Source organism: Bos taurus, chromosome 21, assembly GCF_002263795.3.
Source record: "Bos taurus isolate L1 Dominette 01449 registration number 42190680 breed Hereford chromosome 21, ARS-UCD2.0, whole genome shotgun sequence".
NCBI lineage: Eukaryota > Metazoa > Chordata > Mammalia > Artiodactyla > Bovidae > Bos > Bos taurus.
Genome location: NC_037348.1, coordinates 2267684 through 2293353, shown reverse-complemented (window position 1 = coordinate 2293353; position 25670 = coordinate 2267684). Strand labels below are relative to the sequence as shown.

Here is a 25670-nt window from a genome sequence, read left to right as displayed (position 1 = left end):
AGTTCCAGAGCAGTCTTGAAGTCAGGGGTAAGAGTTTTCTTGGTAAGTATTAAGTAGAAGTTGCTGAATGGCAGAGGGGTGGAAAGGGGAAGGATGCCTTAGGAAAAAAGCCGTTTGTTCTTGCTAATGGACTTGCTTCCAGTTCGTTTTCCAATCTCTTCAGGAATGATTTTCGGCCCTCTTCCTGCATCCTGTGTTCTGATTCCTGGAGCGTGCACTACTCCTTCAGTTCCTTTCTCCCAGGGTCTGTTAGAAGAGTGACCTTGAAAATATGTGGTCTGTGGTAGACTTGGGATTCTGGCCTCCAGATACTTGGCTCTTTCACTCGTGAGAAACTCCTGCCTTAGGCTGACTTGAGCCTGGGTCGGCAGTGCCTGGTCCATTTGCACACCATCCGGGACAGGTGGGTTCTTCCTGGGCTGTGACCATTTCTTCTTGGGGTGCTCTCCACTCCTGTCTCCATAGATTATGTATTTAAGAAACTTGCCTTTTGATTTCCTGCCAATGGCTGGATCCTGGAGATGACTCTGCCCAGTGCTCGATGGTCTACTAGGGACGTCTCTTACGATCCCTTCTCCCCCAGCTGATGGACTGCTGTCAACAGGGAGCTTTCTCTGTTTTTCTACCTGCTCTGGATTATCCAAAGACTCTAAAGATAAAACCAGAGCTGGTTTCCCCTCCCCTCTGGAGAGAGACCCTCTTATATTTACAGTTCCCCTCTCACTTTCATCCTTGGAGTCCACCTTTAAGGTTGCCCTGGAAGCTGTGGATGGGTAGAGTCTGTCCTTGTCTAGGCTAAGTCTGAAGGGCATTTTGTTCTTCTCCCCCTCTCTTCTGTTCTGAATTATCGCCTTCACCGCTGCCTCACTCTCATCCACAAAGGTGGTGGTGTAGTTGGACAACATATTCTTGGAGGTGAGCCGGTTGACCAAGTCCTTGTTGCCTATCAACCGAGCATGTGCCAGTTCTGACTTTTGGAGCTTTGAGTGGCATCGTTTATAAAAGGCTTTCTGCTCCATTAGCCAGGCATTAGCTTCATATTTCTTCATGGAGTCTAGAAAACTTAGCTTCTTTTTCAGCAAATTCTCTTCTTTCCAGTTGAAGGACAGAATTGAGTAGGACTTCTCTGTTTCCATAAGCTTTATGTTCTCTCCAAATATGGAATAGCTCCTGTTTCCCTTATTTTTGGTGTTGCTCAGTAAGCTCTGATGGTCACTCTGTGGGTGGCTTTTCCAGGAGCTGCCCAGCTGGATCTGGAGATCTGACATTTCTCTGCCCACCAGAGACCTGGCAGCTTGTGTTCTGTCAGCAGACCTGTGAGGGTGCTTAGCGATGTGTGGGTACTATGACAAGAAGGTTCTATTCCAGGCTCCAGTGTTTGTTGTTAAGAACTCTGTGGATCATCAAAGACTGAGGTCCTGGGAGGCTTCCTCACTGGCCTGTTTACCACAGGCCCAGCTGCTACCAGGAAACTGTCCCCAATCCAAGGGGAAAGAGGCTTGAAGGTCATCCCCCTGGTCTCTCAGTAATAGGAGCTGAATTAGCTAGGGTAGGGATGAAAGGTCTGTGTGATTACTTTTCAATCATTTATAGGTGTTTGGAGATTTCTTAAATCTGGTTCCTTCTATCTCCCTGGTAGGTGGTACTGGGGAAGTATTTAATAAGATTAATAACAGAGATATGAGATTTAGAAGTATAGTAGGAGAACATTTATGTAGGTGGTTGAGAAAAGATACTTTTTACAGTTTTAATGTATGAACCTCTCTAGGATGGAGTTGGTCAACTGGTTTAAAGTTGGGCCCTTTCTTTAACTGTGTTATATAAGAATTTTGTTCAAAAATGAGACTTCCCAAAAGTTTTTTTAAAAGGGTGGCAGTCGGGAGAAGGGGGTTAGAAAGGGGAAAAAGAGAAGATAATAAATGAGGACACCTTTGCTGAGAGTACATTAGTTGTTGACAGACATATGGCCCTAACTGTAGATCTCCTCTAGATAGCCTCAGACAGGTCACAGCAGGGTGGGCTACAGAGCCTGCTAGCAGGTGCCGGTGCAGCCTGCAGAAGTCCCAAATTCCTGACCACGGCTCTGGTATTCCTCAAACCACAGCTGCATTTACACAAGCACCTTCAAATAAACTGCTGCATTTGTTCAACCAAGCATGTAGTGTGTTAGTGACCCAGCCACTTTGCAACTCAGAATGTTACTTGCTATGTCTTTTTTTTTAACAACTATAGTCTTCCTCCCCTTAGGGTCCATTGACTGTTACCCAAACAGTGTGTAAGTCATCTGTTCCCTGCCTCTTCTCCTGTCCTCCCTTCTCCTGCTTCCCAGTCTTCTTTGACTCTCCTCAAGAGCGGCAGATGATAACCTCTTTTATGTAGACACTGTATTCCTGAAATAATGCTGAGCCTTCCTTCAGCACACCAAACTGTCTCAAAATCTTAGACTTCCTCTGTGTTTGTATCCCTTAAAAGATTTACTGTTTTGCTAAACTCTGCTGTGTAAAAGCACATAGCTTTGATAACTCCTCACCTACCTGGACCTTATCTTTTACTTACATTTAGGGTAAAAGTGTTATTTTTACTAGTAAAATTAAATTGTGTAAAAGTGATTTCTAAATGAGAAACTACTACATAAATTTAAAGGAGTTTTCATGAAATCAGGTTTCCCCCAAAATATCCAGGCCATCCTTCTCCAGCTGAATGGCTATCATTCAGTTTGGAGGGCAGGCCCAGCAACAGGGGTAGATGGATCCATCTAAGCCAGTCAGGATAATGCCACCTGCCTTGCACAGTGACTGGCTTGGGTTGGGGTCTGGCCAAAACCACTAAGGGCCTATGAGATATGACAGAATGTTTGCTATGGCTTGAGGAAAAGAGCATGCTTCTCTTATGTGAGTTTTAAGAGGCAACAGGCTACCTGAACAAGGAAGCATGTTTTCCCAGGTGCTGTTGATTCCAGGTCCTGTCATCAGCCTCCCTACCACCATGCACATGCAGCCTTGAGATGCTGCTGACCCGTGGATAGTTGCATGGAGGGAAAACACCCAGATTGTAAGTCACATGGCTGAGCTGTTTCATCAAATCATTCCAGAAGTCTTCAGCTAATAGCATCTTAAATGACATGAGAAAATTGTACTTCACGCCTCTGTAGGGGGACGTGGCTTTCAGAGAATGATGACCCATGGCACACTGTATAGGATTGTCCCTCTTTCATGTCACTGATCTTAAATAGCAGAACAGCCATCACAATGGTTTGGGTAGTTGGATTGTTTATTGCAACTGGTGAAGGGACTAAATTTACCCAGTTATTCATTTATTGACTGTCTTTTCCTTCTCCTTTAGGGTTGTTTCCCCAAGCCTGAGTCCCTACAAGTTAGAATTGCTATTTTATTTTACAGTCAACAGAGCCCATCCAGGGATAATCTTCAAATATTTAACAATGCAGCACCAACAAATTGGAATAGGTGGCAGCTGTAAACAACTGTTGAAGATGAGAACCCATCTGTCCCTGATACACTACTGCTTTTAATTATAAATGTTTTATAAGCAGTATAAAGTATTATAAAGCTTTTGAAGGCAGACTGTAATAAAGAGGTATACAATAAACCCTAAACCAACCAATAAATTAATAAAGCATAGTTGTAATCAATAAGCCAACAAAGGAGAGAGAGTCATATAAAATACTTCTCATGGGTGAATTGTGTACCCCAAAAGGATATGTTGAAATCCTAACCCCTGATATCTGTGAATGTGACCTTATTTGGAAATAAGATCTTTCAGATGTAATCAACTGAAGCTCAGATTATTAGGATGAGACCTAATTCAATATTACAGATGTCCTTATTCAAGGACAAGAACAGGACACACAGGGCAAAGATGACCATGTGATGATAGAGGCAGAGATTGGAGAAATGAATCAAAAGCCAAGGATTGCTGAAAAATATCAGAAGGTAGAAGATGCAAGGATTCTCTCCTACAGATTTCATAGAGAACATGACCCAGCTGACACTTTGATTTTGGATGACTAGACTCCAAAACTGAGACCAAAAATATTCTATTATTTTAAGTAAGCTGATTTGCAGTATTTTCTATAGTAAACCTAGGAAATGAATACAGTACTCAATCCAAAAGAAGGCAGAAAAGGGGAAAAAAAAAAAAACACCGATAAGACAAATGCAAATCAAATAAGATGACAGACTTAATATTAGCCATAAAAATAATCATATTAAATGTAAAGCATATAAAAACTGCAATGAAAAGGTAGAGAATATCAGACTGGATATTTAAAAAAGACTCAAATATATTACCAGGGATAATAAAGTTTTACTTCATAATCATAAATCAATTTAATAAGATATAACAGGCCTTCAAAATACTTGAAATAAAAGTTGATAGAAATGCAAGTAAAAATAGATAAATCCACAATTAAAGTGAGATATTTTAATACATATCTTTCTATTATTGATAGAATAAATGGACAGAAAGCAAGGTTATAGAAGACTTTACCACTATTTTTAATCACCTTGACTTACCTGACATTTCTAGAACACTCTGCACAATAGCAGCAGAATGCACATAATTTTCAAGTGAATAGAATGTTGACCAAGGTAGATCATATTCTGGGTCATAAAATAAGTATCAATAGCAAAATGGTGAACCAGGAAGCTCAGAACTGTTGTTCTCCCGTAGAGACATAAGAGAAGAATCAGAAGACTGGCTAAAATAAGCTTGCAGGAACCCTGGAAGGCATACAAAAGTCTGTAGCAACCGAGCAAGTGCTCAGGCAAGGAAACAAAACACATTCAAAATGGTATTATAGAAAGCTTTACTGGTGTTTTACTCCAAAGCACCCCACCAACTCCTGGTTTGGTGTGTTCTTGCTTTGGATGAGGTGAAAACTCAGTTCTTAATTCCCTCCTTTAAACTAGAGGGAGCAGAACAGCCCTTATTTGCAACTTTTTAACCTGCCTGGGGGCTACTTGACGGACTCGTCTTTGTCTCACCCAACAGATCTCAGATGGGGAAAAGTGGCAGACACTGATGGTGAAATTTGCAATGATACTACAGATGTGCAACCTCCAGAGCAAGAGATTATGTGTGGAGACATATAACAGACCATTTAAAATCACAGAGAGAAGCTGAAGTGAGACTCTTGAGAAAATAAGACAAGAGAATTGAGAAAGTGTGTAGGCAAGATGCATACTTTAAGAAGATCTTAAGCTTTTATCTCAGCTGATTCCTAGATTCAGAGAATGCCCAGCTAGTCAGTGGCAGACTGCTTTGGCAACAAAACAGTCTACAAAGACTGGGAAAGCTGTATGTTTTTACAAATGCAAATTTTCAACCAGGAGAACTTACATGGCATACAAAGAAGCATGACCAGTTCAAGTAAAAGAAAATAAATTAGCAGAAGCCACCTCTGAAGAAGCACAGACATTGGACTTACTAGGAAAAGACTTTAAAGAAATTGTCTTAAATATGCTCAAGTAGCTAAAGGAAAACACCAAAAAAAATTTTTTTAAATAGGAAATTATATATGAACAAAATGAGAATACCAATAGAGAGACAGAATTATAAAGAGGGATCAAAAAGAAATTCTGGATCTGAAAAATACAATATCTGAATTGAAAAATTTATCAGATGAACTCAACAGCAGATTTAATAAGGCGAAAGAAGAAATTGGCAAACTTGATGGCAGGGCAATTGAAATGAGTCAAATCTGTCAGACAGAAAGAAAAAAGATTAAAGTGAATAGAGTCTAAACCACTTGTGAGCCATCATCAAACAAACCAATATAGACATTACAGGAATCCCATATGAAAAAGAGAGGAAAATTTGAAGAAATAATGGCTGAAACCTACCCAAATTTATTGAAAGACATAACTCTATAAATCTAATAATCCCAAAAATCTCTGTAGGATAAATTCAAAGAGACTTATGCCAAGACACATTATAATATGTCAAAAGACAAAGAATTTTGAAAGTAGCAAGAGAGAAGTAAGTCATCATGTACAGGGATCTTCAATATAATTATCAGTTTAATTATTTCAGCAGTAATTTTGGTGGCCAGAAAGCAATGGATTGATATATTTAAAAAACTGAAGGGGAAAACAAAAAATGAAAGCCTGTCAACCAAGATTTCTATACCCAGCAAAACTGTGCTTCCAAAAAAAGGAAAAATTAAGACATTTGCAAATAAAAGCTGAAAGAATTCATTATCATAATACTTGCTCTTTAAGAAAGGCTAAAGGCAGTCCATCAGGTTGAAATGAAAGGATGCAAATAATTCAAAGCCATATAAAAATCTGAAGATCTCTGGTAAGAGTAGATACATGGACAAATATAAAAATGTCTACTCAGAATATCTAAAGAACTCTTAACAATTCCACAATAAGGATAACTCAGTTATATAATGAATAAAGTACTTAAATAGGCATTTTTCCAAACAGTGTATGCAAATGGCCACCAAATGCATGAATAAAAGTTCACCATCATTATTCATTATGGAAATACAAATCAAAACCTTGACATAACACCTCACACCTACAAGATGGCTATAATTTAAAAAAAAAAAAAGAAAATTAACAAATGTTGGTGAGAATGTGGAGAAATTGCAACCCTCACCATTGCAAGTGGGAATATAAAATGATGCATCCACTGAGGAGAACAGTTTGGCAGTTCCAAAAGAAACTAGATATAAATTTACCATCAATTCCTCTAATAAGAATGCCCGAACTAATTGAAGTTTTAAGTAAAAACTTGTACACCAATGTTCATAGCAGCACTATTCACACTATTTAAAATGTGGGGAAAACCCAAAATGTTTATCAATTAATGAATGGTTAAACAAAGTATGGTATATCCATACAATGTAATATTATTCCATCATAAAAAGGAATGAAGTATGGATACATACTACAACATGGAAGAACCTCAAAAACATTATGCTACATGAAGTTATATGCAAAAGGCCACGTTTTATATCATTCATATGAGTTGGCAAATCTATGGAGACAAATTACTAGTTGTCAGGGGCTGTGAGGAAGAGGAATGATGATTAATTACTTAATGGGGTTATGGGGTTTCCTTTGAGAGTAATAAAAATATTTGGTGACTAGATAAAGGTGACAGTTGCAAAAAGTTGTGAATGTACTAAATGCCACAGGATTGTGAATTACATGTTTTAAAATTGTTTGTGTGGGGAATTCCCTGATGGTCTAGTGGTTAAGACTCTACACTAACTGCCAAAGGCTCGAGTTCAGTCTCTGGTCAGGGAACTAAGATCCCACAAGCTATGCATTGCTCCCTCACCCACCGCCCCTGCCCCACAGCCAAAATGAGATTCATTTTATGTGACTCTTAACCACAGTAATAAAAATTAATACTGAAGGCATACAAAGCATGTTTCCAAGCCACAATGGAATTAAATTTAAAAATTGGTAACAGAAAAAATCTATGGAAAATCATGGATATTTGAAATTGGTTACCAAACACCTACATACACAAAAATCAAAAACAAAATTAAGATAAATTTGAATTAAATCAAAATGAACATATAAATACATAAAAACTTTTGAAAGTCAAGTAATTATTAGGGCAAAATTTATAGCACTAAGCATCTATATTAGAAAAGGAAGGTCTCAAATGGATGACATTAGCTTCCCACCTCAACAAACTGTAAAAAGAACAAATTAAGAGCAAAATAAGCAGAAGAAAGGAAATAAAAAAAGAACAGAGCAGAAATAAATGAAATATAAAACAAAATAATAAAGTAAAATCAATATAACTAAAAGCTAGTTCTTTGAGAAAAATCAGTAAAGTTGACAAACTTCAAGTCAGATTGGTCAGGACAAAAAAAGGGAGAAGACACAAAATAACTATTTTAAAGACTAAAAGTGTTGATTTCACTTCAGATTCTATTGATGCTGAAAGGAGAGCAAATGAATATTGTGAACATTTTGTCAGTGAGTTTGACAACTTAGATGAAATGCTCAAACTCATTCAAGAAGAAATAGATAAACTTGAAGAGCCCTATGTCTATTAAAGTAACTGAATATGTAGCTGGAAAATTATCCACAAAGGAAACTTCAGACATAGATAACTTCCTTGCTGAATTCTACTCAACATTTAAGGAAGAAGTAATACCAATTCTACACAAAATCGTCCAGAAAATTGAAAACGGTAGAATACTTTCCAAATTATCCTGAGTTCAGTGTTATCTTGATAGAAAATGCAGACAGATATTTTTTAAAAGAGAAAATTATAGACCTATAATCCTCATGAACATAGATAGAAAAATTCTTAGCAAAATTATAGCAAATCATACCCTAACAAAATATTAAAAAGGTAATATTACAAGACCAAGTGAAGTTTATCCCAGGAAAGCAAGTTTACTTTACCATTTGAATGTCAATCAATGCTATTTACCACATTAATAAACTAAAAAGGAACCCACATATTCATTTCAATAAATGCAGAAAAAGCATTTCAACAAAAATCCAACTTTCAATCCTCAGTAAGCTAGGAATAGAATGGAACTTCTTCAACCTGGTAAAGGTAACCTATAACAATCCACAGCTAACATCACACTTACAAGTGAAAGGTTGAATTATTTCTAAGATTGAGAATAAGGCAAATATATCCAATCTGTCAACTTTGATTTAACATTTGTACCAGATGTTCTGGCCAGTCAAATAAAGAAATCAAGCCATTTAGATAAGAAAGGAAGAAATATTATATCATTATTTACAGATGACATGATCATCTCTGTAGGTACTAATTGCTATTAGAACGAATGAGTTTAGCAAGGTTTCAGGATACAAGATCAATATAATAAAAAATTATATTTTATATACCAGCAATGAACAATCACAAATTGAAATAAAAGCTACCTTTTACAATACCATCAAAAATCTGAAATACTTACTGATAAATTTGACAAAAGTTGTGAAAAACATGTATACTAAAAGCTAAAATCACCACTGAATGAAATTTAAGAACAGCTAATACATTAGACATGGGGAGATATGCCTTGTTTATGGGTTGGAAGATTCAATATTGTTAAAATGTCAGTTCTCCCCAGACTGATCTAGAGATTCAATGAAACCCCAATCAAAATTGCTAGGAGGTTTTTTCTTGTAGATATTAATAAGGTGGTTCTAAAATTCATATAGAAGTGCAATGGACCTAGAATAGTCAAAATAGCTAAAAATAACAAAGTGAGTTAACTAAAACTGGCTTTGAGACAAACTATAAAGCTACAGGGAAAAGCCCCTGGAGAAGGGAATGGCTACCCACTCCAGAGATTTGGCCTGGAGAATTACATGGACTGTATAGTCCATGGGGTCACAAACAGTTGGACATGACTGAGCAACTTTCACATTCACATAAAGCTACAGTAATCAAGGATGTGCTTTTAGCATAAGCATAGCAAATATAGATAATCTAGATACAGACCTAAACTTATGTGGACAGTTGATTTTTAACAAAGATTCAGACTCTTCAATGAAGAAAGGTCTTGAAAAGATTTCAACAAATTATACTGGAACTATTGAATATCTATATGCCAAAAGAAGAAGGAAGGAGAAATATTTATGACCTGGAGCTAAGCAAAGACTTAAACACAACACCAAAACTCCATTGCATAAAAGAAAAAAATGACAAATTGGAATTCATAAAAACTAAGAACTTCTGCCCTTTGAATACACCAAGAGAATGAAAAGACAAGAAATAAAGTGGAAGAAAATATTTGTGTATCACACACCTAATAAAGGGTTCTATCAAAAGTATATAAAAGCTATTAAATGTCCTCCATAGGAAAACAAACAACCCAATTGAAAAATAGGCAAAAGATGAAAAAACACTTCACTAAAGATGATATATGAATGGCAAATAAGCACATTTAAACCCCTCAACATTATTAATCATTCAGGAAATGTACAATAAAGTCACAGTGAAAAACCACTGCACATCCATCCAAGTACTGAAAATAAAAAAAACTGACCAATAGCAAGTATTGAAAAGGATGTAGAGAAACTAGTTCTCTCATACACTGCTGGTGGAAATGTAAAATGATATAATTTCAGAAAACAGTTTATCAGATTCTTACAAAAAATTTACTCTTATACCTACTACCATATATATAATCCAGCCATTCCCACTCCTAGGTATTTACCCAAGAAAAGTAAAATCAGATGTTTTTACAAAAAATATGAATGTACACAGCAGCTTAACTTGTATAGCTCCAAACTGAAACAACCCAGATACCCATCAACAGATGAATGAATAAACAAATTGTGGTATATCTACACATAAAAGACGGTTGGATGGCATCACCGACTCAATGGACATGGGTTTGGGTGGACTTCGGGAGTTAGTGATGGACAGGGAGGCCTGGCGTGCTGTGGTTCATGGGGTCGCAAAGAGTCGGTCACAACTGAGCGACTGAATTGAGTTATGCCTCAATGTCTTAAAATGTTGAAGTGTTTCTTGGCCTGTGGCACAGCTGCATGCAAGGCTTTCCCAAGGTCTTCAGAACTTTATTACTCAGGGTTTTTTCCCACATGGTGGGTAGGGGTGCTAGCAGCCCAAGATTTACCTCAGGAGAAAAAGGGTTTCTTCCCTGATGGTTTTTTTGAAGAAAAAAATCCCAGCGAAGACACCAGATGCTCTACATTGTGTCATAAGCCTAACCCTACACCAGTCCCTGGAGCAGACCTAACAGCCTACCCACTTCCCCTGGGTAAGACTATGAAAGTGACTTCTCCGTTTTTCTCCTGGTACACACCTATATCCAACAGAGTAAGTTTGTCTGGGGATCATGAAGAGGCTCAGAACATAGCATAGGCAGCAGTCTTCCCTTCATAACACTCATTCATTCAGAAGCTGTGGACATGCTGCCACATGGCATCAAGAGTGGATTCTTTCTAGGTATTTGTTCCTGACAAAGGAAATATGCTCTAGTACTGAGTCCTGAAGGTGTACTGCTGCTGCTGCTAAGTCACTTCAGTCGAGTCCGACTCTGTGCGACCCCATAGACGGCAGCCCACCAGGCTCCGCTGTCCCTGGGATTCTCCAGGCAAGAACACTGGAGTGGGTTGCCATTTCCTTCTCCAATGCATGAAAGTGAAAAGGGAAAGTGAAGTCACTCAGTCGTGTCCGACTCTTAGCGACCCCACGGACTGCAGCCTACCAGGCTCCTCCGTCCATGAGATTTTCCAGGCAAGAGTACTGGAATGAGATAATCTCATGAGCCAAAAGTACCAGAAATTATGCTATAGTCAGTTATAAGGGATTTTGATTAAGCCGCCATTAAAGATTGTCTGCATTCCCATCAGGGAAGCTGTCTGAATACTGACTCCACCTAGCAATTTTATGTTTATGTCCTTAACACAATGAGGTCTGGGTCTTAACTGAGAGTTGTTTTTCCTATAAATAGGCAAATAAATAGGTCTGCTCAATCAGAATTCTTGCAGTAGATGCTTAATCTTTTGCTTGCAGGTGAGTGGGATTAACATCCCTCAGTATTTACAGAACTCAGCTTGATCTCCATCTCCTCTGAATTCCGGGGTAAGGTCAGCATCTGAAAGTGAGTGAGAACGGTGTCAGTCCCCCTGCCAGGGCCTTCAGTGGCATCTCTCTGGCCAGTGGGAAGTATGAAAGCAGGGAAGAGAACTGGCAGCTCTCCTTGGAAATTACATCCTTTTTCTCAGCTCCCCCTCGTGCTCCCCTCGTGGAACCGGAGGCCCTAACCCTGAAGAGTATATCTTCAGGATGGCTCTGAAGAACATTTGCAAGATAATAGCACATGAACGTCATATGGGTGTGGGCTGTGGGTTAAGAACTGTACATACATTTTAATTCCAGATGTACCCTTCAGATTGGCATGACTTCTATAAAGTTACTTTAACTTTTCAGAGCCTAAAACATATCATCCATGAGATCCATTTTATTCAGCAAATAAATTTTTAGAAAATATTCATTAATCTCTTAGTATGGCCACATTGTACTACATGCTGGGGACATACATATTGTATTTGCTCTCAAGGTACCTAAAGTGAAGCTGAGGACAATGTGCCCATTTATAATTACACACTTGAATGTGGCAAGGTGGCCCGTCAAGTGTGTTTACATGAGCCGATGGAAGCATAAGAGGGGCAATCAAATCTGCCTCCCTTAGTGGGTGTCCAGGGGAAAGCAATGTCTGCCCTAGTTGTGAGAGTAGGGAGGAGTTGGAGAAAAGTTACTCTAGGTAAGGGCTTCCCTGGTGACTCAGCTGGTAAAGAATCCACCTGCAATGTGGGAGACCTGGGTTCAATCCCTGGGTTGGGAAGGTCCCCTGGAGAAGGGAAAGGTTACCCACTCCAGTATTCTGGCCTGGAGAATGCCATGGACTGTATAGTCAATGGGGTCACAAAGAGTTGGACACGACTGAGTGACTTTCACTTCACTTCACTTCTACTCTAGGCAAAGGTCCTCACAGATGATCTTGGAAGGGCAGTTGGTTCAAGGGCCTGGAAAGGACAGTGTATGTCAGGAGGTATGATATATGAGAGGTAGGCAGAAGCAGATGAGAGTTCATATATTCTGCAGGATTCAGTTTTACTTGGAAACAATTAAAAATCACAGAACAATTGACATATTATATATATATATATATATATATATATATATATACACACACACACTCTATGTATAAAATAGGTAACTAATGAGAACCTACTATATAGCACAAGGAACTATACACAATGCTTTCTGGTGGCCTTTTTAGGAATGAAATCCAGAAAAGAGATATATGTATACATATAGCTGATTCACTTTGCTGTACAGCAAAAAGTAATACAACATTATAAAGCAAAAAAAAAAAAAAAAAAGCATAGAGGGTTTCGTTGGTCACACTGGTAAGAACGTGTAAGACTGCAGCAGGAATGTGAGGATGGAATCAAGGATGCAGAGGAAGGAGGGGAAAATATTGAAATTCTAAAAGGTTCCTGTCAGTGGGCATAAGCACCGTTTTGTGAGAGTGTCCAAAGACTCCATCAGATCCTGTCAGTTGATCTCCATGGAACTAGACACAAGAGACCAAAGAAAATGCTTATGTAATAATCCCAGAGGGAGATGATGAACCTGAGGGCCAAAGTAGTGTCAGGTCAGTTCAGTTCAGTCACTCAGTCATGTCAGAGTAATGTCACTAGAGTAGAAATATGCTCTGTGAACTGAAGAGCATCCTATAAATGTTAGATGGTATCACAACTGAACAATCCCATTCATTCAGAATAGTTGAGGGAAAGATAAATCTGATTCTATGAAAATGTAAAATGAAAATTAATTCTTTCACCTCTGGTGCATGGCCATCCATTTAAACCTTTTAATTTTTTATAAGAGAAACTATTTTCTTGAATTTACCTTCTGCCTCAGTGAATGGGGAAGCATACAAGTTCACCCTTGATTAGTAGCAAAGAGGAGCTGTTTTTCTTACCGTCTCCTCCTCCTCCTTCTACTACTACTAATACTTTTGCCAGCAGCATCACATTATTTAGTGCTTGATTCATTTTGGGAAATGATAGTTAAGGAGGATTTTTTGGAGGACACCCAGTCCAGTTGCTCTACTGGTATCTTGTTTACCCTTAGATGACACTGTATCACCAGAGAGTTTTCTGTTCAGTCCTTCACATAAGTGTCTTATTGACTGTGCTCTGGAGTTATATTGTTGCTTTGCCCTAAAAAAAAAAAAAAAAAAATGCGCACGTTGGCAGTGTGTAAGTAAAGCTTTAGGAGGCAACCAGCAATTCAGCATACATGAATGAATTCATCCTAATGATTAATTGGATAAAAGAGAGTAAATACAAGAACAGAACTTGAACTAGACCTTAACCTTGGACATTGTTCTTGGACCTCAAATCTAGACAGTGATGTTAGCACGAGATCTCAGACTGGACCTTGTCATTACATTTGCATCACGGCTCTTACCTTGGCCCTGTTGTGCGCTTGGACCTAGACACTGTGCCTGAATTTGGACATCTGCACTTTGGCTATTCTCTTCCTTTGCCTCCTAGTTCCCCATTCTGACAGCTGTCAGTGCATCAGCATTTTCTCTCACCTTCTCACCACTTCTTTCCCCTTCTTACACCTGTGATTCTCTAGAATTTTCACTACCTTCTTGCCCTCTACTCCACTTCCATTTCAGTTAAGTTCAGCCACTCAGTCATGTCAGAGTCTTTGCAACCCCATGGACTGGAGCATACATGCCAGGCTTCCCTGGACTTCACCAAATCCCAGAGCTTGCTCAAACTCATGTCCATTGCATCAATGATGCCATTCAACCATCTCATCCTCTCGCCCCCTTCTCCCCCCGCCCTCATGTTTCCCAGCATCAGGGTCTTTTCAAATGAGTCAGCTCTTCGCATCTGGTGGCCAAACTATTGGAGCTTCAGCTTTAGCATCAGTCCTTCCAATGAATATCCAGGACTGATCTCCTTTAGGATGAACTGGTTGGATCTCCTTGCTGTCCAAGGGACTCTCAAGAGTCTTCTCCAACACCACAGTTCAAAAGCATAATACTTTGGTGCTCAGCTTTCTTTATGGTTCAACTCTCACATCTGTACATGAGTCCTGGAAAAACCATAGCTTTGACTATACGGACCTTTGTCAGTAAAGTAGTCTTTACTTTTTAAAATGCCGTCTAGGTTTGTAATAGCTTTTCTTCCAAGGAGCACGTGTGTTTTAATATCATGGCTGCAGTCACCATCTGCAGTGATTTTGGAGCCCAAGAAAATAAAGTCTGTCACTGTTGCTTTTGTTCCCCCTCTATGTGCTATGAAGCGATGGGACTGGATGCCATGACCCTCGCTTTTTGAATGCTGAGTTTTAAGCCAGCTTTCTCACTCTCCTCTTTCACTTTCATCAGAAGACTTTTTAGTTCTTCTTCACTTTCTGCAGTAAGGGTGGTGTCATCTGCATATCTGAGGTTATTGATATTTTTCCCTGCAATCTTGATTCCAGCTTGTGAATCATCCAGTATGGCATTTTGCATGATGTATTCTGCATATAACTTAAATAAGCAAGGTGACAATATACAGCCTTGATGTACTCCTTTCTCAATTTGGGACTAGCCCATTATTTCATTTCCATTTCTAACTGTTGCTTCTTGACCTTCATACAGGTTTCTCAGGAGGCAGGTAGGTGGTCTGGTCAATAAAGCAGAAGTAGATGTTTTTCTGAAACTCTTGTTTTTTAGATGATCCAATGGATGAAGAACTGGACATGGAACAACAGACTGGTTCCAAATAGGGAAAGGAGTATATCAAGGCTGTATATTGTCACCCTGCTTATTTAACTTATATGCAGAGTACATTATGAGAAATCCAGGGCTAGATGAAGCACAAGCTGGAATCAAGATTGCTGGGAGAAATATCAATAACCTCAGATATGCAGATGACACCACACGTACGGCAGAAAGCGAAGAAAAACTAAAAAGTCTCTTGACAAAAGTGAAAGAGAGTGAAAAAATTGGCTTCAAACTCAACATTCAGAAAACAAAGATCATGGCATATGGTCCCATCACTTCATGACAAATAGATGGGGAAACAATGGAAACCATGACAGACTTTATTTTGGGGGACTCCAAAATCACTGTAGATGGTGATGGCAGCCATGAAATTAAAAGATGCTTACTCCTTGGAAGAAAAGTTATTATCAACCTAGACAGCACATTAAAAAGCAAAGACATTACTTTGCCAACAAAGGTCCATCTAGTCAAAACTATAATTTTTCCAGTAGTCATGTACAGATGTGAGAGTTGCACTTAAAGAAAGCTGAGCTCTGAAGAACTGATGCTTTTGAACTGTGGTGTGGAGAACACTCTTGAGAATCCCTTGGACTCCAAGGAGATCCAGCCAGTCAATCCTAAAGGAAATCAGTCCTGAATATTCATTGGAAGGACTGATGCTGACACTGAAACTCCAATACTTTAGCCACCTGATATGAAGAGCTGACTCATTGGAAAGGACCCTGATTCTGGGAAAGATTGAAGGCAGGAGGAGAAGGGGATGACAGAGGATGAGATGGTTGGATGGCATGACTGACTCAATGGACATGAATTTGAGTAAACTCTGGGAGTTGGTGATGGACAGGGAGGCCTGGTGTGCTGCAGTCCATGGGGTTGCAGAGAGTCAGACACGACTGAGCGAGTGAACTGAACTGAACTGAAGGTGGTCTGGTATTTCTGTCTCTTTAAAAATTTTCCACAGTTTGCTGTGATCCACACAGTCTAAGGCTTTAGCATAGTAATGAAGCATAAGTAGATGTTTTCCTGGGATTCTTCTGCTTTTCTATTATCCAACGGATGTTGACAATTTGAACTCTGGTTTCTCTGCCTTTTCTAAATCCAGTTTGAACATCTGGAAGTTCATGGTTCACATACTGTTTGGAGCCTGGCTTGGAGAATTTTGAGCATTATTTTGCTAGTATGTGAGATGAGTGCAATTGTGTGGCAGTTTGAACATTCTTTGGCATTGCTTTTCTTTGGGACTGGAATGAAAACTGACATATTCCCGTATTGTGGCCACTGCTCATTTTCCAAATATGCTGGCATATTGAGTGCAACACTTTAACAGCATCATCTTTTAGGATTGGAAATACCTCAGCTGGTATTCCATCACCTCCACTAGCTTTGTTCATAGTGATTCTTCCTAGGGCCCACTTGACTTTGTATTCCAGGATGTCTGGTTCTAGGTGAGTGAAACACCACTGTGATTATCTGGGTCATGAAGATCTTTTTTTGTGAAGATCTTAGCTCTTCTGTGTATTTTTGCAACCTCTTTTTTATATTTTCTTCTGTTAGGTCCATACCATTTCTTTCATTTATTGTGCCCATCTTTGCATGAAATTTTCCCTTGGTATCTCTAATTTTATTGAAGAGATCTCTAGTCTTTCCCATTCTATTGTTTTCCTCTATTTCTTTGCATTGATCACTGAGGAAGACATTCTTACCTCTCCTTGCTATTCTTTGGAACTCTGCACTCAGATGGATAGATGTTTCCTTAGCTCCTTTGCCTTTAGCTTCTCTTCTTTTCTCAGCTATTCATAAGGCCTCCTCAGACAACCATTTTGCCTCTTTGCATTTCTTCTTCTTGGGGCTGGTTTTACTCGCCGCCTCCGTTACAGTGTTATGAACCTCCACCCGTAGTTCTTCAGGCACTGTCTATCAGATCTAATCCCTTGAATCTATTTGTCAGTTCCACTGTATAATCATTAGGGATTTGATTTAGGTCATACCTGAATAGTCTAGTGGTTTCTCCTACTTTCTTGAATTTAAACCTGAATTTTGCAATAAGGAGTTCATGATCTGAGCCACAGTCAGTTCCTGGTCTTGTTTTTGCCGACTCTATAGACCTTCTCCATCCTCGACAGCAAAGAATATAATCAATCTGATTTTGGTACTGACCATCTGGTGATGTCCATGTGTAGAGTCATCTCTTGTGTTGTTGGAAGAGGGTGTTTGCTATGACCAGTGTGTTTTCTTGGCAAAACTCTGTTAGCCTTTGCCCTGCTTCATTTTGTATTCTAGGGCCAAACATGCCTGTTACTCCGGGCATCTCTTGACTTCCTACTTTTGCATTCCAGTCCCCTATGATGGAAAGGACATCTGTTTTTGTTGTTTTTGTTAGTTCTAGAAGGTTTTGTAGGTCTTCATAGAGCTGTTTAACTTCAGGTTTTTTGGCATTAGTGGGTGAGGCATAGACTTGGATTACTGTGATGTTGAATGGTTTGCCTTGGAAATGAACAGAGATCATCCTATCATTTTTGAGATTGCATCCAAGTACTGCATTTCAGACTCTTGCTGACTGTGAGGGCTACTCCATCTCTTCTAAGGGATTCTTGCCCACAGTAGTAAATATGATGGTCATCTAAATTAAATTCACCCATTCCAGTCCATTTTAATTCACTGATTCCTAAAATGTCAATGTTCACTCTTGCCATCTCCTGTTTGACCACTTCCAATTTGCCTTGATTCATGGACCTAAAATTCTAGGTTCCTATGCAATATTGTTCTTTACTGCATGGACTTCACCTCAATCACCAGTCCCATTCATGACTGGGTCTTTTTGCTTTGGCTCAGCCTCTTCATTCTTTTGAACTATTTCTCCACACTTCTCCAGTAACATACTGGTCACCTACCGACCTGGGGAGTTCATCTTTCAGTGTCATATCTTTTTGCCTTTTCATATTGTTCATGGGATTCTCAAGGCAAGAATACTGAAGTGGTTTGCCATTCCCTTCTCCAGTGGGCCACGTTTTGTCAGAACTCTCCAGCTTGACCCATCCATCTTGGGTGTTCCTGCACAGCATGGCTCAAAGTTCATGTGATTGTGGTTTTCATTCTGTCTGCCCTCTGATGGTTAAGAATAAGAGGCTTGTGCAAACTGCCCTGATGGGAGGGACTGGCTGTGGGGGAATCTGTGCCTTGCTCTGATGTTGTATTTTGTGCCTTCCAATTTTACATGACTGTCTCTAGTAGCAAGCTAATTCTCCAAGAATGTCTTCCCCCATTTTCTTACTATCATCTCCAAGTTTTCCTTCCACTTCTCATTTCTACTGTTACTTTTCCATGCCACTGTTATAAGCTTTTATCATCCCTTTTCTCATTCTCACTGTGGAAAATTCTCCATAATTTTCTCTCTCTTCCCTAGTCTTCTAATCACTGCTAATTTTCATTATTTTCTCCCTTATGAAATAATGAAAATTTCCTTCCTTTTCTCCCTCTTCTTCCACTTATGACACTGGTTGATTCCCCAAGATTTTACTCTCTTACCTCAACACATTGTGATGCTGCAGAATTTCTTCCCTCTCCTTTTATGTTCTGCTTCTGCTATTTGCCTATTCTCCAAGATTGTCTTTTTCTTTCTCTCCTTTGTTCTTACTCCTTCTAATACTTGGGAGTTATAAATATTTTCATAAATTTTACGTTGTCAATTGAATTTTAAAAATAATCTAACATTTGCTTTCTTACTAAAGAAGAAATTAAAATGAATCCAAGTGGTATTTGTGAAAATGAACTCAGAATCATACATTGTCCTCAGAAAAGTGAAAGCGAAAGTCACTCAGTCATGTCTGATTCTTTGTGACCCCATGGAATACAGTCCATGGAATTCTCCAGGCCAGAATACTGGAGTGGGTAGCCTTTCCCTTCTCCAGGAGATCTTCCCAACCCAGGGATTAAACCCAGGTCTCCCACATTGCAGGTGATTCTTTCTCAGATGAGCCACAAGGGAAGCCCATTGTCCTCAGAAGTTCCTCTTTATTGTGAGTTAGAGAACAATGAGTCAAAATAGTATTTAAACAAACATAATTGTAAATGATTTGAATATCATATGTTTCTCTGAAAAGTATTTCTTATTGCTAACAGAAGAAATTTGGATGAAAGAAGAAATGTTTGCGCACCAAAAGTAAACAACAAAAATCCACCCAAAACCCTGAACAAAAACAAGAACTGAAGCTCAGAATCAGACTTTCTTGCTAAAGAGAGAAAGGCCTCTTTAGCCATTTGGAAAAAACTGATATAGCTATGAGTTTTACATGAGTGAAATAGCTCAGAAATACAATTGTATCAAATGTGAACTTTCTCCTTGTTAGAGTCTGTTAAGAAGAATCTGATAGTATGTTTGAACATCATCTTAATTCTTATATTGTGCTCAACACAAGAGTACTTCTTACTGTCATTTACAGCAGATGGCAGTGTTTGTGAAAAGAAGCACCATTAGAGCAGAGAAGTCACATATTAGATAATCTTCTCAAAAGTAGCTTCTTTTTGCTTCTTAAAATAAAAGTGAACATGAATAAAGATGTTCAAATGAATAAACATGGCCCAAAATGCATATCAGATTGTAATAAAAGCTCTCAGGGAAAATGAGTCAAGATAAGGGACAGGAAATGCTATGCTTTCAAATTAATGTAGCAGGAGTCAAAGAAGACTTCAGTGAGAAATATATGCATATATATCCTTGTACTGAGCATCCCTGAACTGTATCCTCAGTGTCAAAACTCAAGAAAATTATGTCCATCAACCAGAAATTATAGAACTGTCTTCAGTCTTAACTATGCCATTGTAGAAAAATATAATATTAATCAATATTTTATATATAATCATAATGGTATGAGGGAGAAATTTTCAATATCTATATGAAGAGGTACTCTATGACAGATTTTGAAATAATGGAACATTCAAGACCTACATAAGGTGAAAATTCTGCATATTTCCATGTTACCCAATTATATGATGAACCAAAAAGGGAAAATTGTGAAGAAGACATGCAAATAACTTTGCAAAAGCTATATATCATCAAAGAGATGGAAGGATTCAGTATGATGTTTTAATTAAACTATTGTCATTCTAATAAAGCTTCTTCAATACTCAAGAAACATTTTCTCTCTAAAATAAAATGTATTCTCTTTACCTATGATCAGCACTAATCTTGATGTGTTTCCTTCCTTGCACAATTATATAGGAGCATAATTTTGTTTCAACTAGCATACTAAATTTATCTGAAGCCACAGTACTTTAAATTGTCCCCAAGTTTTTAGAGGAATGGATTTAAGGCAGAAAGTACTGTCCTGCTGGATAATTTTGTGCCAGAGAAACTAACCATTAGTTCATCTTGACTTGAAGTAAAAAGGCAATCATAGGCTGGAGAAATTTCCTCAAGCAAATGTGCTGCTATTCTAGAGTTAAATACATAAACAGAGTGTCTAGCTTAAGGAAGGAGATTAAAATTTAAAAATAATTCTTCAGTCAGTTCAGTGCAGTCACTCAGTCATGTCCAACTCTTTGCGACCCCATGGACTGCAGCATGCCAGGCTTCTCTGTTCATCACTAAAAAATAATGCTTAGGTTTGCCAAAACAAAACTCCAGAACGACAAATTTCTCAATCTATGCAATATGATGTGCCACTGAATGTGTCTGTAGGAACTGGGAGGTCGGCAACATAATATTGGAACATCCTGTGTTGTTCCCTGCTTTGAAGGATACCTATCACTGGAGGTAACGTCTGAGTTGTTGGAAGATTGTAAGACAACCATGGGCCTATTATAAATTTGAGTCAGAAAGTCAATGAGTCACAGTAGTGAAGGAAGTTAGATCAGAAAAGCCAAAATGATGTCCAGTTGGATTTTACATGAAACCTCAAAACTTTTTGCTAAATCACAATGAATCATTTTAGCAATATGTGATTGTAACTTTCTGAGTTCAGGAAATTGGCATATTAGAAGGGAGATAAATTTTAAGCTGATAAAGTAGTAAGAGAGATTTCTAGTTCAGGCCAAAAGGAAGAATCCTCATTATTCTCATATTCTCACCCATTCAATTAAAATTCCCTAGACATAACATAATAAACAAGCATAAGAGGTCTCCAACAGCTACTGTGTGGAAGGAAGAAGGTGGATGGCCTAGGAACCTTGAGACTTCAGGAATGTTGTAGTGTGTTTCTTTAATACTTCTTATATATTCCAGGCAGAACACTGCTTCAAGCCTTCAACTTGAACTTCAAATAGTACAGACATACCAAAAAGAAAAAAAAAAAAAAATCTGTTCCCATTAGGTGAAGGACATAATAACAGACTTATACTCTTTTGCCTGGAGTGGTGAGGGAACTATAAAAAACAATTATAAAAACTGAAAAACACTCATAAATAAATCATGTTGGTCCTTTAAAAATATGTTCAAGTGATCCATAGGAAGGCTAGAAAAGAAGCAGAAAATAAATAGAAAACAAATAAAGTGGCACATGTAAGCACTGATGCAACAATAGTTTCCTCAAATGTAAATGGTTTCAAACATCAATTAAAAGAAAAAGGAGCAACATCACCAGAATTGCAAGGAGGGAAAGATAGAGCTTCATCCCTTCAAAGAAGCAACCAATAAGCTTACAGAAACTTGCCTAGGAAAAACTGCCATGTGACCCAGCAATTCCACTGATGGGCATACATCCTGAGGAAACCAGAATTAAAAGAGACACATGTACCCCAATGTTCACTGAAGCACTATTTACAATAGCTGGGACATGGAAGCAACCTAGATGTCCTTCAGGAGATGAATGGATAAGGAAGTTGAGGTACATACACACAATGGAATATTACTCAGCTATAAAAAGAATGCATTTGAGTCAGTTCTAATGAGATGGATTAACCTGGAGCCTATTACACAGTGAAGTGAGTCAGAGAGAGAAAGAAAAATGCTGTATATTAATGCATATACAAGGAATTTAGAAAGATGATACTGACTATCCTACATGCAGGGCAGCAAAGAAGACACAGATATAAAGAACAAAGTTTTGGACTCAGTGGGAGAAGGCAAGGGTGGGATGATTTGAGAGAATAGCATTGAAACATGTAGAACAGATGACTAGTGCAAGTTTGATGTATGAAACAGGGCACCCAAAGCCAGTGCTCTGGGACAACCCACAAGGATAGGATGGGGAGGGATGTGGGAGGTGGGTTCAGGACTTGGGGGGACACATGTATACCTGTGGCTGATTCATGTTGATATATGGCAAAACCATCATAATATTGTAAAGTAATTATCCTCTAATTAAAATAATTAACTAAAAACTAGAAACCACCATTCTTAACAAGTAAAAAGCTGAACAAACTGAAAAATCAACAGCTATCCTTAGATCCATCAGAGAAGAGAAACCACAAGGCAGACCACTGCCTGAATAAGGAGAGAAAAGGAACAGAAACACATTTGAAACAATAAAGACTAAGAATATCCCCGAATTAATATCACACACAAAACCACAGATCTGGGAATCTTAGAGAACACCAAACAGTAAACAACAACAACACCAGTACTTTGGCCACCTGATGGGAAGAGCTGACTCATTTGAAAAGACCCTGATGCTGGGAAAGATTGAGGGCAGGAGGAAAAAGGGATGACAGAGGATAAGATGGTTGGATGGCATCACCGACTCAATGGACATAGGTTTGTGTGAACTCTGGGAGATGGTGAAGGACAGGGAGGCCTGGCGTGCTGCGGTTCATGGGGTCACAAAGAGTCGGACATGACTGAGTGACTGAACCAAACTGAACTGAGCTGAGTCCTTTCCAGTATACCAGCAATAGACCTGTATAATTTGAAATTAAGAACACGAAAGTGAAAGTCGCTCAGTTGTGTCCAAGTCTTTCTGACCCCATGGACTACATAGTCCATGGAATTCTCCAGGCCAGAATACTGGAGTGGGTAGCCTATCCCTTCTCCAGTGGATCTTCCAGACCCAGGAATTGAACCAGGGTCTCCTGCATTGCAGGAGGATTCTTTACCAGCTGAGCTACCAGGGAAGCCCAAATTAAGGACATATTATTATTTAAATTAGCATTCTCCCAAATTGAATATTTAGGTATAAAGCTAACAAAATATGAAGAAAACCATGAAACTAATGAAAGATATAAAAGACTAACCAAATAAATGGAGAAATATTTCGCGTTCATTGATATGAAGACTCAGTATTATCAAAATGTCAGTTCTTCCAACTTGATCTATAGATTCAACGTCAAAAGAATGAGAGGACAATTCAGAGTGGGAAACAATATTCCAAAACACACTTGTGGTAAAGAACTCATCCAAAATATACAAAGAGCTCTTAAAACTCAACAATAATAAGCAATTGGTTATACAAAATGGACCACAGACCTTAAAAATGACCTCACCAAAGAAACATACACATGGCAAATAAACATATGAAAAGATATTCCACATCAGGTGACCACAAATTAAAACAGCAGTGAGACACCACTATACATCCACTAGAATGGGCAAAATCCAGAGCACAGGCAATACCACATGAGATATTGTGTTGTATTGGTGATGATATGGATTCCTGGGTGCAATGCAAAATGCTATAGCCACTTTGGAAGACAGTTTGGCAGTTTTAAAAATAAAATTAAGCATACTCTTAACATATAATCCAGGTATTGTACTCTGTGATATATAACCAAGTAAACTGAGAACTTTTGTCTACATGGATGTTTAGAGAATTTTTATTAATAACCGCCAAATTTGGAGCAACCAATATGCCCTTCAGTAGGTGAATTTATAAACTGTGGTGCTCCTAGACATTGGAATATTGTTCAGCACTAAAAGATATTGGTTGTCAACCCATGAAAAGACACGGGGAAAAATTAAATGCAATGTGAAAAGGCTATGTACTGTTTTATTCCAACTGTATGGTATTCTGGAAAAGGCAAAGCTACAGAGATAGTGGGGGAAAAAAGACTAGTCAGTCGGCAGGTGTTAATAGGGAGGAAGTGATGAATAGGCAGAAAATAGAGAATGTTTAGGGCAGTAAAGTCTTTCTGTATTATACTACAAGGTGGATACATGTCATTATACATTTGTCAAAACCCATAGAATATACAACTCCAAGGCTGAACCCTAATATAAACTATGGGCTTTAATAATAATGATCTGTCAGTATAGGTTTACTGATTGTAAAAAAAAAAATGTACTACTGTGGTGAAAGATGCAGATAGTGAAGAAAGTATGCATGTGTGGGAACAGGAGACATATGAGAAAACTCTGTTCAATTAGATTTTCTGTGAGTGAAGTAAGCCAGAAAGAAAAACACCAATACAGTATACTAACGCATATATATGGAATTTAGAAAGATGGTAACAATAGCCCTGTATACGAGACAGCAAAAGAGACACTGATGTATAGAACAGTCTTTTGGACTCTGTGGGAGAGGGAGAGGGTGGGATGATTTGGGAGAATGGCATTGAAACATGTATAATATCATATATGAAACGAGTCGCCAGTCCAGGTTCGATGCACAATACTGGATGCTTGGGGCTGGTGCACTGGGACGACCCAGAGGGATGGTATGGGGAGGGAGGAGGGAGGAGGGTTCAGGATGGGGAACACATGTATACTTGTGGCGGATTCATTTTGATATATGGTAAAACCAATACAATATTGTAAAGTTAAAAAATAAAATAAAAAAATAAAACTAATCTAAAAATAAAAATTTTTAATTAAAAATGTTCACAATCAACTTGACTAGAATTCTGGATTTTAGTTTAAAAACTTACAAAAGCCAGGGGAAGACTTGTTGAAGAGGGGAGAAAATGCTTTGGGTTAAAAGTATTGAGGAATTTTTAATTGTCTGCCTACCATCCTGCCAGATATGTAGTTATATTAAGGACTAAACTGTGTCCCTCTCAAATATGTTGATGCCCTCTCTGTTCCTCAGAATGTGATTCTATTTGCACAAAACCCTGAAAGAGGTAATTAAAGTTAAATAAAGTAATATGAGTGTCTCCTAATCCAGTCTGTGTGTGTGTGATCAGTTGCTTCAGTCATGTCCAACTCTTAGGAACCCCATGGGCTGTAGCCCACCATGCTCCTCTGGCATGGGATTCCCCAGGCAAGAATACTGGAGTGGACTGCTATGTTCTCCTCCAGGGGGTCTTCCCAACTAGGGATCAAACCCATGTCTTTGTGTCTACTGCATGGCAGACAGACACACTGTGGAGCCACCAGGAAAGCCCAATCCAGTCTGACTGGTTTTCCTATAATAAGAGGAAACTTGGACACAAAAAGAGACACCAAGCACAGAGAAATGGCTATATGACAACACAGTAAAGGGATAGCCTGCAATTAAGGAGAGGTCTCAGAAGA

The 25670-nt window shown here is 38.6% G+C and overlaps 1 long non-coding RNA gene across 3 annotated transcripts in view; it reads right to left on the bottom strand.

The window, feature by feature from the left end:
- LOC101907203 (uncharacterized) overlaps window positions 1–25670 on the bottom strand; it is a 143176-nt gene that overhangs the window by 36997 nt on the left and 80509 nt on the right. Inside the window, exon 7 of one of the 3 annotated variants that reach the window (XR_239064.5) lies at window positions 13353–13718. The exons of the other annotated variants lie outside the window; for them this stretch is intronic. This is a non-coding gene — a long non-coding RNA (uncharacterized lncRNA). Of the gene's footprint in view, window positions 1–13352; window positions 13719–25670 lie in introns of those variants that run through there. 3 annotated transcript variants of the gene reach the window in all.